The 5,256-nt window shown below is 43.9% G+C and overlaps 1 pseudogene; it reads left to right on the top strand.

Annotated features, from left to right (window-relative positions):
• The window catches only part of LOC101342066 (sorting nexin-11 pseudogene), an 88,869-nt pseudogene that overhangs the window by 15,360 nt on the left and 68,253 nt on the right, over positions 1 to 5,256 (top strand).

Genomic DNA, 5,256 nt, shown 5'->3' with positions numbered 1-5,256 from the left:
GGGGGGGAAGGAAAGAGAACAGGGGAGGGAGAGCTGGGGGGACAGGAAGGGGACAGTAGGGGAAAAGATGGGGGCTGAGGGGACAGGAAGGGAAAGAAGGGAGGGGGATGGCAGGACTGGAGGGGGCAGTGGGGGGACTAGGAGAAGGGTTGGGGGACAGTAGGGAAGACGGGAAGAGAGGGACAGTGGGGAAGGCAGGGGGTTGCGAGGGACTGAAGGAGGGCGATGAGGTGGTGACTTAGCTATCTAGTGCTGTTACAACAGAAATACCGCAAGTGGATGGCTTTAACAAACAGAAATTTATCTTCTGACAGTTCAGGAGGCTAGAAGTCTGAATTCAGGGTGCCAGCCCTAGGGGAAGGCTTTCTATCTCTGTTGGTTCTGGAGGAAGGTCCTTGTCTCTTCTGAGCTTGTGCTCCTGTGCTGTCTTCAGGGGACTTGGCATGTCTCTTCCCAGTCTCTGCTTCTTTCACTTGCTTGTTTAATCCCTTTTATATCTCAGAAGAGATCGATTTAAGACACACTGTACACTAATCCCGTCTCATTAACATAACAGACAACCCATTCCCAAATGGGATTATAACCACAGGCATAGAGGTTAGAATTTACAACACATAGTTTGGGGGCACACAGTTCAATCCATAACAGGTGGAGAGCTGGGGGAGCTAGGAAGCGCTGGGGGGAAGATCCTCTCAGAAGATCTACTCGCTCTCAACTCAGTTCTAAAGGGGTGCCACTTCTGTTCTCTCTCCTCCCACCCCACCTTCTTTCTCTCCCTCTTACTCCCTCCTTCTCAAGTGTCCCCTTCTCTCTTTCTCTGGAACCCTCTCTTGCTCACCCTTCCTCTCTCTCATTCACTCTTTTTGATCAGGTCTGCTGCGCTCTTTCTCTCTAGCTGTCTCTCTCTCTCTCTCTCATACACACACACACACACACACACACACACACACACAGGCCTGGGTTGTGTGAACAGCACACCTAAAGTGCCCAGGTCTGTGCAGATTCGTGGGTGCCCAGGAGGCCCCGTGGCCCCTGCAGGAGACCACAGCCACTCTCTGCAGTGGACCACAGCCAGACATTTCCCCTGAGCACTCCAGAGTGACCACATTTGGCCCCTGTGTGCTTGGATGTCCCTCCGGGGCCCGAAGCCCATAATTTGACTTGCTTTATTGAATTGCTCTAGATTTTTTTTCCTTTTGGAGACAGGTACAATGAGATCGTTGTCATGACCCATTTAATAGAATTGGGAACCGAGAAACATCCATCATTCATCCTCCCATGTATTTTCTCACCCTTAACTGACTCTCTTTGCTGCCAAGGGAAGTCACTAACCTTCACTGTCATTTACTTACCCATGTGCCAGACTCCCAACTCTTGAGACTTGGCAGTTCTGCTGTATTTGCAGTTATTCCAAATTTATAATGAAAAAACTGAGCTCCAGCACATTAAGAGGAACTCACTAGGGCCTTCCAGATAGTGGGAAGCAGAACTTGGATTTTTCTGACTCCAAACCTCTGCTCACTCATTCTTACCCACTTTCTTTCTTTTACTTTTAAATTGGGAAATGTATCACATGTAGAGAAGAGCACATAAAATGTATATGTGCATTTAAAAATAATAATAAAATGAGTACCCATTAATCTCTCACCCAGGCTAAGAAATAGAACATCACCAAGTACCTTAGAAGCCCTGCCCCGCCCCGCCACCTCCCTAAAATCATGCACCTCTCTCCTCTACTAGAGGCAACCTCCACGTGGGCTTCTGCATTCATTATTCCCTTGCTTCTCACATTCCTTTTATCTAAGTATGTATCCCCAAATAATATATTGTTGAATTTTGAGAACCCAGGTAACTGTATAGCCCCCAGTAGGAAAAGGCTCTCTGGAGAAGAGAAGCCGATCAGAGTCCCCAGGTCATAAGCTGACTTTGGCTCCCAGGGGCCCATTCTGGGGAAGCATAAGGGCAAAATCATAAGTCCCTGGGAACACAGGTCTCACCACACTTGGTACACCTAGAAGGGCTCTAGTGTGGCCAGGGGGTATTGGTCATCCCTCAGTTGTATGTCAAGAAGGAAATGGTAAAAGGGGGTAGTGGGCGGTGAGCAGGAAGCTAGGGGGAAAGGAAGGAGGATGGAGGGTCCAGGGGGACAGGAAGAGGGCAGTAGGGAAGTGGGAGGGGGGCTTCCAGGCTTGCCATGCTGTTGGGAGTCAATTCTCCACGAGGCTCTTGCATTTTTGTAAGTCTTGTCAAGAGGCATTGACTACCTTTGTTCCAGACTATATTTTCAGGGATGTTTATATAGCAAACAGACTTGGAAGATACAGTGGCTCCCTCTCGGCCAAAGGGCAGATTTGTTTGCTGTCCACGATAAAAAAAAAAAAAAAGATGTCTCCCTCTAGAGCAAAAGTCAGGCAGGGTTGCTATCATCCCCCTTATAAGCTTAGGGGTTTGCTAAACTTGGGTTCCTCAGCTATGACACAGACCTACTGTGCCATCCATCTGAGCCTCCTGGGACTTGGGGGCAAAGGGAATCAATGCAGATATGAAGCTCATGCTGCCTGCTATTCCAAGAGTAATAAAGTCCTTTGTCTCTGACCCAGGAGTCTTGTTTGTTCTGCCAGGGTCTATGAAACTCTAGCAGGTGAACAGTTATTGACAATGACCTACCTCCAAATTTTAAGTGTAGGTCAAAGCAGAACACTTCCATGGGGTGAAATGAGTGTCTCAGCAGATTCAGGGAGGAAGCCATGGAAGAGAGAGCAGCGCAAACAAAGAAGAGATTCAATCTGGGCCATACATTCTTGGGCATTCTGTTCTCAAATTCTAAAGACCGCACAATGGCAGTTCACACTGTGCTGATGATAGCCCTCTCTTGAGTTACAATCCACATCGATACACAGCTATCATTCTGGGATCTCTCTCTACCAACCTCCTGGGAGTTTCTTCACTATTTCCTCTCGGACCTCTTGTTTACTGAATCCCCTGTCTTTCTCTTTCCTGCGTTTCTGTCTAATATTGGTGGAGCATATCCCCTAACAGTCTTTTAAGAAGGATGCAGAGGCAATACAGTTTCTGAGACTTTCCATATCTGAAAATGTTTTTGCTTTATCCTCATACTTGACTGATAATTTGGCTGGGTATAGATATTTTCTTTCAGAATTTTGAAGGCATTGTTACTTTGTTATATTGTTTCCAGTGTTGCTATTAGGAAGTCTAAAAACACTGTGATTCCTGATAGTGTAGATAACTTGCTTTTTCTATTTGGAACCCTGTAATGTTCTGAAATTTCATGGTTATGTACCAAAAAACCAAACCCACTGCCATCTGAGTGGATTCCAACTCATAGCCACCATATAGAGAGTGAGTATAAGTTATGTACCTTGTTGTTGTTAGGTGCTGTCAAGTTGGTTCCGACTCATAGCGACCCTACGTACAACAGAACGAAACACTGCCCGGTCCTGTGCCATTCTCACAATCATTGTTATGCTTAAGCCCATTGTTAAAGCCACTGTGTCAATACATCTCATTGAGAGTCTTCCTCTCTTTCGCTGACCCTCTACTTTACCAAGCATGATGTCCTTCTCCAGGGACTGACTGGTCCCTCCTGATAACATGTCTGTAGCATGTGAGACAAAGTCTCGCCATCGCTGCTTCTAAGGAGCGTTCTGGCTGTACTTCTTCCAAGACAGGTTTGTTCATTCTTTCAGCAGTCCATGGCATGGTATGTTCAATATTCTTTTCCAACATCATAATTCAAAGGCGTCAATTCTTCTTCAGTCTTTCTTATTCATTGTCCAGCTTTCGCGTGCATATAAAGCCATTGAAAACACCATGGCTGGGGTCAGGAGCACCTTAGTTCTGAAAGTGACATCTTTGCTTTTTAAAACTTGAAAGAGGTCTTTTGCAGCAGATTTTCCCAATGCAATACGTCGTTTGGTTTCTTGACTGCTGCTTCCATGGGTGTTTATTGTGGACCCAAGTAAAATTAAATTGACAACTTCAATCTTTTCTCCATTTATCATGATGTTGCTTATTGGTCCAGTTGTGAGGATTTTTGTTTTCTTTATGTTAAGGTGCAATCCATACTGAAGACTATAGTTCTTGACCTTCGTCAGTAAGTGCTTCAAGTTCTCTTTACTTTCAGCAAGCAAGGTTGTGTCATCTGCATATTGGAGGTTGTTAATGAGTCTTCCTCCATTCCTCATGCCCCATTCTTCTTCATATAGTCCAGCTTCTGGGATTATTTGCTCAGCATACAGATTGAATAAGTATAGTGAAAGGATACAACCCTGACTTACACATTTCCTGACTTTAAACCGTGCTGTATCCCCTTGTTCCGTTCCAACAACTGCCTCTTGGTCTATGTACAGGTTCTTCGTGAGCACAATTAAGTGTTCTGGAATTCCCATTCTTCACAACGTTATCCATAATTTGTTACGATCCACACAGTCAAATGCCTTTGCATAGTCAATGAAACACAAATAAACATCTTTCTGGCATTCTCTGATTTCAGCCAGGATTCATCTGACATCAGCAATGATATCCCTCATTCCACGTCCTCTTCTGAATCCAGCTTGAATTTGTGCCAGTTCCTTGTCGATGTACTGCTACAACTGCTTTTGAATGCTCTTCGCTAAAATTTTACTTGCATGTGATATTAATGATATTGTTCAATAATTTCAACATTCTGTTGGATCACCATTCTTTGGAATAGGCATAAATGTGGATCTCTTCCAGTCGGTTGACCAGGATTTATTTTCATCTAGTGCGCTGGGCACTTGGTGGGCCATTTCAATCTCACAACACTTATCCTTCAGTTGTGAGAAATTTTCCTGAATTATTATTATTATTTTTGTAGCTCGATATATTTTTTATTGGAGTATAATTACAATAAAATGAACAAATCTTTTTTTTGTAGATATTTATTTAGTTATTTTTTTATTGTACTTCAGGTGAAGGTTTACAGAACAAATAGTTTCTCATTGAACAGTCAGTACACACATTGTTTTTATGACATTGGTTAACAACCCCATGACATGTCAACCCTCTCCTTTCTCGACCTTTTTTTTTTTTTAAATATACATAGCCAAAGATACACCATTTCAAAAATTTCTACGTGCACAGTTCAGTGACATCAATTACGTTTTTCCAGTTGTGCTGCTATTCTACTTTAGATGAAGGTTTACAGAACAAAATAGTTTCTCATTAAACAGTTAGTACACATGTTGCCCTATGACAATGGTTAACAACCCCACT

The sequence above is a fragment of the Trichechus manatus genome, unplaced genomic scaffold, assembly GCF_000243295.1.
Source record: "Trichechus manatus latirostris isolate Lorelei unplaced genomic scaffold, TriManLat1.0 scaffold00019, whole genome shotgun sequence".
NCBI classification, from domain to species: Eukaryota; Metazoa; Chordata; class Mammalia; order Sirenia; family Trichechidae; genus Trichechus; species Trichechus manatus.
This window is presented reverse-complemented; position numbering and strand designations above follow the sequence as displayed.